Source organism: Mastomys coucha, chromosome X, assembly GCF_008632895.1.
Source record: "Mastomys coucha isolate ucsf_1 chromosome X, UCSF_Mcou_1, whole genome shotgun sequence".
Classification (NCBI taxonomy): domain Eukaryota; kingdom Metazoa; phylum Chordata; class Mammalia; order Rodentia; family Muridae; genus Mastomys; species Mastomys coucha.
The window spans coordinates 105,677,782-105,685,017 of NC_045030.1; positions in this window are offsets into that span (position 1 = coordinate 105,677,782).

The window sequence follows — 7,236 nt, forward strand, 5'->3', positions numbered from 1 at the left end:
AAAGAAGGGGAGGGAGGGAAGGAGAGAGAAAGGAAGGAAAAGAGACAGAGACAAAGACAGAAAAAGGAAACTCAGCTCTATCTTTTCAAACAAGTTTCAGGGTTTAAAATTGGGTGTTCTGTGTTTTTGTGTGACATCTTGGCAAGTCACAGTTGACTCATCTGTAAAATAGTGTCAAATAATACAGGACTGAATGTTACAGAGTGGGTGTATATAATCTAGGATAGTGGATGGCACATAGAAGATATCCCATGGGCTGTGAATGTGGCTCAGTTGGCAGAGCAGTTACCTAGCATGCAAGAAGTTTTGGGTTTGATCCGGGTCACCACATAAACCAGACCTCAGGGACACACACCTGCAATTCCAGCAATGGGGATGTGGAGAAAGGAGAACCTAGAGTTCAAGGTTATCCTTCGAAAGCAGCTAGCTTTCTGCAGGAAGTCAGAGCGGTACTCAGGGTGGATCATGAGTTAGTAATATAGTCCATATGACTGACTTCTCCCCTGACAAGTAACATATGATCACCTGCCCAGTTGGGCCAAGAGAACATACATAGAGCATTTTGAGTCTTCATGGTTCAGCTCACAATACTCTCAAAAACAACCAATCTCAATAAAGATGACCTCACTCTCCATCCAATTGTCATAGTAAGATCCATAAAAGACCTCTGGGAGGAGCAACAAGGTGGTATTACCTCCTTGGAGTTCTGTCTCACTTTTCCTTAATCTACATTGTTTCCATTCACTCCTTATCTATGGTTTCTTATTCTTCTTGGGTCTGAAACAATGAACCCAGCAACCAGTTTCAGGGTGGCTTTGGCAGCCATGACCACCTCGCACCATAGTTTGCTGGGTTAAGCTCACCAAAAGCAAAAGCTAAGGAAGGCTCTGTCACTCTCAAACAAACCATATCAGACTTTGGCTACATAGTAAGTTTAAAGCCAGCCTAGGCTTTATGAGATCTTATCTCAAAAGAAAAACAGAAAAAAGAAACTCCATATATGAGATATATATGTGTATATAAAACTCATAATTTACAACAAGTTCTCCAAGACCGTGTGTGTGTGTGTGTGTGTGTGTGTGTGTGTGTGTGTGTGTGTGTGCTTGGCATTGAACCCCAGGTCTTGCTCAATGTTTTTCTCTGTCACAAGAAGGCAACTCAGTAGTTAATAGATGTTCACTGACCTCACCAGAAGAGAGTCTCACAATACAATAAATATTCCAAAAACAAAAGAAGCCAAGTGAGAGGTACACTCTTGTAGTGCTAGGAACATTCCAGAGATGAGGCAGGAGCATGGTAAGTTCAAGGCCAGCCTGAGCTCTATAGGAAGAGCATATTTCATAAATACAAAATTAGAAACATTACAAAGACAGAGAGATGTCCTACTTCTTACAGCTTTATGTCCTTTTGCCCTGGATCTTGGTCCCCAAGCACAGAGACTGATTACACAGTTAATGACTCAAAACTCTGCAGCTGACTGAAATCCATCAATCCCCAGGATCACTCCCCAAGGAAGATCTTTTTGAGGCAGAATTCTATCCTAGGCTATAGTGCCTGATATCTCTAGCAGCTTGGATGATGTTCAGGAATGGAATGAAATAGAATATATCATTACACTCCCTGTCATTTGTGCTGCTCCGTTGTGGAGAGCAAGGGATGAAATTGCCACGGGCTCAGGCATGTCTTCTTCTGCAGGCACAAGGCTCACCCATGGTGCACAATACATACATGCAGGCAAAAGATTCATACCCATAAAGTAAATAAACCTTAAAAAATTAAAAGACACTCTTGCAGCTGCACATGATGGCACACGCCTTCTGGGCACGGGGAGGCTGAAGCAAGAGAATCACAAATGTAAGGCCAGCCTTCACTACATAGCAAGATTCAGACTCAGAAAAAAAAAAAAGGAAACTCCTGCAGTTCTCTGTAAGGAAGTGATTACACGTAGGTTAAAGATATAGAAGAGAACAGGAATAAGCTAAGGAGAAGCTGATAAGAATCTGCCCACCTCAGAAGAAGAGACAATTGTTGATGGAAAGGAGACACTGACAGTGAAGTGCAAAAGAAGGGGAAAGAGTCACCCCTGCGCATAAGGGATTGGATTGAAAGGAGACAGAGCCATTCCAACCCCCACGCTCTCAGCATTGTCAGCAAATCAGGCTCACCTCCCAAGTCCGGAAAAGAAGGTGGCAGCATGCTTAGGCACATGTAGTGGGATTTAGCATGGCTTCAGTATAGCTCTGAGCCATTAGATTGTGGCATTTTCTAAGAAAACGAAGAGAATGTGGCAGATTCAGATAGCATTCCCGAAAAGAGGATCCTGTGTGCGAACAAGAGTTAAGGAGAAACTAGAAACAAAAGGACAGGCCACACTTTCAAGACGTGTGTCAGAAACCTGGCACAGTGCATAACTATATTGCCAGCATCTGGAAGGCAGAATCAGGGCTGCTAATTTGAGGTCAACCTGGGCTAAGTAAAGAGATCCTGTTTCAACAAACAAAGCTCCCACTTCCTTATCTTGAGCAAATATGGGAATGAAAAAAATCAAAGGACTCTGTCAATAGCAGGACCTTGTCTAAAAAGAAGTGGAGTCGCTGGAGAGATGGCTCAGCAATTAAGAGCACTGGTTGATCTTCCAGAGGACACGGTTTTGATTTTCAGTACCTACACGGTGGTAATTCTGTAACTCCAGTCCCAGGGGATCCAACACCCTCTTCTGGCCTCTACATTATTATTGACCAGCTGTGAGGTTGCCAGCTGTTATGGTCCATACAACATATATATCATATATTATCATATTTTAACCTTGCAATCACCTATGAGTTAACTTGAATTATTGTTTCAATTTTACAGTCAAAGAGACAGAATTGGAAAGATTCAGTCAGTGATTTGCCTAAAGTCACACAGCTAATGAGTGATAGATCCACCCTGAGATCTGTCCAGCATCTCTTTGTTTTGGTTTTTGAGACATGGTCTCAGTATGTAGACAGGATGGCTTTGGACTCTTGAGCCTCCCGCCTTTCACTCCATGGGCTAGGATTATAGACATGCACCGGGCGGGGTGGTGCACGCCTTTAATCCCAGCACTTGGGAGGCAGAGACAGGTGGATTTCTGAGTTCGAGGCCAGCCTGGTCTACAGAGTGAGTTCCAGGACAGCCAGGGCTATACAGAGAAACCCTGTCTCGAAAAAAAATAAAAAGAAAAGAAAAGAAAAGAAAAAGGAAAAAGAAAGAAAAAGAAAAAGAAAAAAAAAGGATTATACACATGCATCACAGCACCTGGCCTGATTTCTTCATTGTCCCTGTTACTGTTGTTGTTTGTGCTGGGATACGTCTCACTGTGTTGCCCAGGCTAGTCTCAAATTCCTGGGCTCCAGAGATCCTCCTACCCCTGCCTCCCAAGTAGCCAAGCCTACAAGCATGCCACATTCAGTACTTATCAAGCCTTTATCTGATACATAAAGCCTTCTACAAATTCTCTGGTGGACTCCAAGAGCCCGAGGTATACCAATTATGGTATCTAATTCCAAGACTGTCACTCCTTTAGATGGCCAAGCTCCAAACCCTTGCTGGAGGGTAAGTTATCCCACCCTGAGTAAGCAGCCAGCTGGCCCCAGTTATGGTTTAAGAAGCTGAGCAAGTTCCACTGGGGTTCTCTCTCTCTTTCTCTCTCTCTCTTTCCAGGTCAAGGTCAGTAGGTTAAGCACCCTCTACTTTAGAAATCTTGAGAAGTCTTTTTCTATCTGCAGAAGATTTGAGGTCTCTTGACCCATCTTGAGGGCCCAACGTCCCCAAACTCCACACTCAGTTCGGAAGAAAGTTGAAGTTTTACAAATAGCTTCATGGTCAAGGCTTTGTATTGCATAACCCCTTAGGAAAACTATAAGATTACAAAATTTAGCTTTAAAAACAGTTGTTTTATGGGCAGCCAAGTCATGACACTGTCATCTCATCTCACACCAGGCTGACTTCATCCTCCACTGTGGGCCTCAGATGCTAATCAAGAAAGGCCTGGGCTTGGGGAGGCCCAATCAAGAGCCAATGAAGTCAACGCCCTGAAAGGTCAGTTTTCTATTCTCTTCCTGGGAGTGTGAGGAAGACCAGGAAGCTGAGGAAATGGACCCTTCAGAACTCTGCTGTGGCAATTCAAAGCAACAGTGTGCCTATGCGCACTGGTTTGGAGGCACTGTGATGATTTATCAAGCAAAGTGTCCCATTGACTTAGGACCACCTATCACTACTAACATTCTCCTTCTTTGCCGACCCCAGACTCTGGTGTGTTTATCAAGTTTCCCTCAGTACAACAAAATTCCTGCAAGTTAGTTGTTGACTATTTTGGCTCACTGTTTCAGAAGTTCCAGTCCATGACCAGGCAGACCCATGGCTTTTTGGTCTTTGGTGTGGATGACAAATGGCAATGACACGAAGCATTCGGTGGTGTGAGCCCTTTCATCTCATTAAGAGTCAGAAGTCAGGGATGGCAGGATGGTTCAACAACTTAGGGCTCTTAATGCCAAGCCTGATGATCCAAATTTGATCCTTACAACCTACATTGTCTTAGTTGGAGTTACTATTGCTGTGTTGGAACACTATGACCAAGGCAACTTGGGGAGGAAAGAGTCTATTTGGCTTACACTTTCATATTGCTGTCCATCACTGAAGGCAGTCAGGACAGGAACTCAAGCAGGGCAGGAACCTAGAGGCAGGAGCTGTTGCAAAGGCCATGTAGTGGTGCTGCTTACTGGCTTGCTCCTCATGACTTGCTCAGTTTGATTTCTTAGAGAACACAGGACCACCAGCCTAGGAATGGCACCACCTACAATGCGCCCAGCCTTTCACATCAACCACTAGTTGACAAAATCTCCTACAGCAGGAATATATGGAAGCATTTACTTAACTGTGGTTCCCTTACTTTCAGATAACTCCAGCTCGGGTCAAATTGACATAAAAGTAGCTGGCATACATATGGTGGAAGGAGAGAACCCGACTCTGGAAACTTGTCCTCTGACCTCCATATACACACCATGGCACACATATGTCCATACAAATAAGTAAAAATATCATCTTAAAATAAAAATAAGATTAAAAAAAAATCAAAAAGCAGGTGGGCAAGATGGCTCAGTGGGTCAAAGCACCTTTCCCTACAAACCTAGTGACCTGAGTCCAATTCTAAGCGCCTACAGAAAAACCCAGACAGAGTAGTGTACATCTGTAATTCCAGCACTCCTGTGAAGAGGTGGAAGGCAGAAACAGGAACACCGCCCAGAAGCTCTCTGACCACCTTGTCCATACTCAGCATCAGAGAAACACGAGAGGCTCTGCAACAAAACCAAACTGACTCCTGAAAGTTGGCCTCTAACCTACACCTACAAACAGTAACAATAAGAAGTTAAATTTTAAAAGAACCAGAAATCCCAAGGCAGGGCCACTGAAGTCCCACTGTCCCCTTCAAGGATATACCACCAATAACCTACCTTCCTCTGACTAGACTCTACCATTTCCCTGCAGCACATGAGCTTTTGGGAGACATTTAAAATCCAAACTATAGCCTTTGGAGGTGTTCGTTTAAGAATCAGAGGGAGGGGCCGGGCATGGTGGTACACACATTTAGTCCAAGCACTCAGAGGCAGAAGCAGGCAGATCTGTATGAGTTCAAGATCAGCATGGTCTACAAGGCAAGTCCAAGATAGCCAAGGCTCTGTTACACAGAGAAACCCTGTCTCAAAAAATAATAATAATAATCAGAGGGAAATCAGAGCTCTCCATCTAACTCATCAACTAAGACTAATTAAAAAATGCATTTCATTTTGGTGCTAGAGACCAACAACCCCAATCTTTATGCATGCTAACCCCAATCCTTATGCATGCTAAGCAAACCATCTGCGGCCAGGTCTGAGTTGACCTCTAGTGTCAGCCAAGCATCGTGGTGCATATTTTCAATCCCAGCACTTGGTAGGCAAAGGCAAGTGGATCTTTATGAGCAAAAAACCAGCCTTGTCTACATAGAGCATTCCTTGGCCAGCTAGAACTACATGGTGAGAGGCTGTCTCAAAGGAAAAACAAACAAACAAAACAATTTCAGTTCCAGTAGCTGAGCTCTTTTGCCTTCCTTCATGAATGTGTGCCTACTTCAGTCCTTATAAATGTGTTCTCATCTTACTCTCTCAGTATTTGAGGCCTTGTATAGTTCCTTTGACACCCAAATTCATCCAGAGGGTAGAGGAAATCTTTCCTGCCAACCCCCTCTGTACTGGCTAGTTTTGTGTGTCAACTTGACACAGGCTGGAGTTATCACAGAGAAGGGAGCTTCAGTTGGGGAAGTGCCTCCATGAGGTCCAGCTGTGGGGCATTTTCTCAATTAGTAATCAAGGGGATAGGGTCCCTTGTGGGTGGTACCATCCCTGGGCTGGAGGTCTTGGGCTCTATAAGAGAGCAGGCTGAGCAAGCCAGGAGAAGCAAGCCAGTAAGGAACATCCCTCCATGGCCTCTGCATCAGCTCCTGCTTCCTGACCTGCTTGAGTTCCAGTCCTGACTTCCTCTGGTGATCAACAGCAATGTGGAAGTATAAGCTAAATAAACCCTTTCCTTCCCAACTTGTTTCTTGGTCATGATGTTGTGCAGAAATAGAAACCCTGACTAAGACACCCCTCCAATCCCCACTCAATTAGGAACTTTATGGCAGAGTCTTTTGGAATTTTAAATTTAATGCATTTCAATTTCAAACGTTACTTGGTTTCCTGTAGGAAAATGTGATCAGCATTCATCCATTTCCTGCCTCTCCCCCTGTTGTCTCCTCTTTATTTCTATCTTCGTGTTCTCCTTCCTTCCCTTCCTCCCCCTCCTCCTCTTTCTCGTTTGACATCAGGACTTGAGCCCTTGCTTCATGCATGCTAACACTTTCTACTGAGCCTCTTCACTGTTCTCACTTGGCCCATTTCTAACATCCTGATACCATGCCCTGCTGCTCTGCCCTGGACCACTTCCCTTCCTAGACATTTGTCTCCAGTCCACTGCTAGGTCCCCACAGGCTCTGTTGTCCTTCTCAGAAACTATCAGATCACTGCTGCCCTAGGAGTGACTTGTCCTGGGGGCTCACTGTCTCTGCTCCCTGTAGGTGAGAAGCTCCTTAGATGTCACCTGTTCTAAGGCAGTTTGAACATCATGTCACCAAGCAGTGAGGGGTACACATCAACACTCTTAACCAATCATGCTCCCAAGATTTCTTTTTCCTTTTGG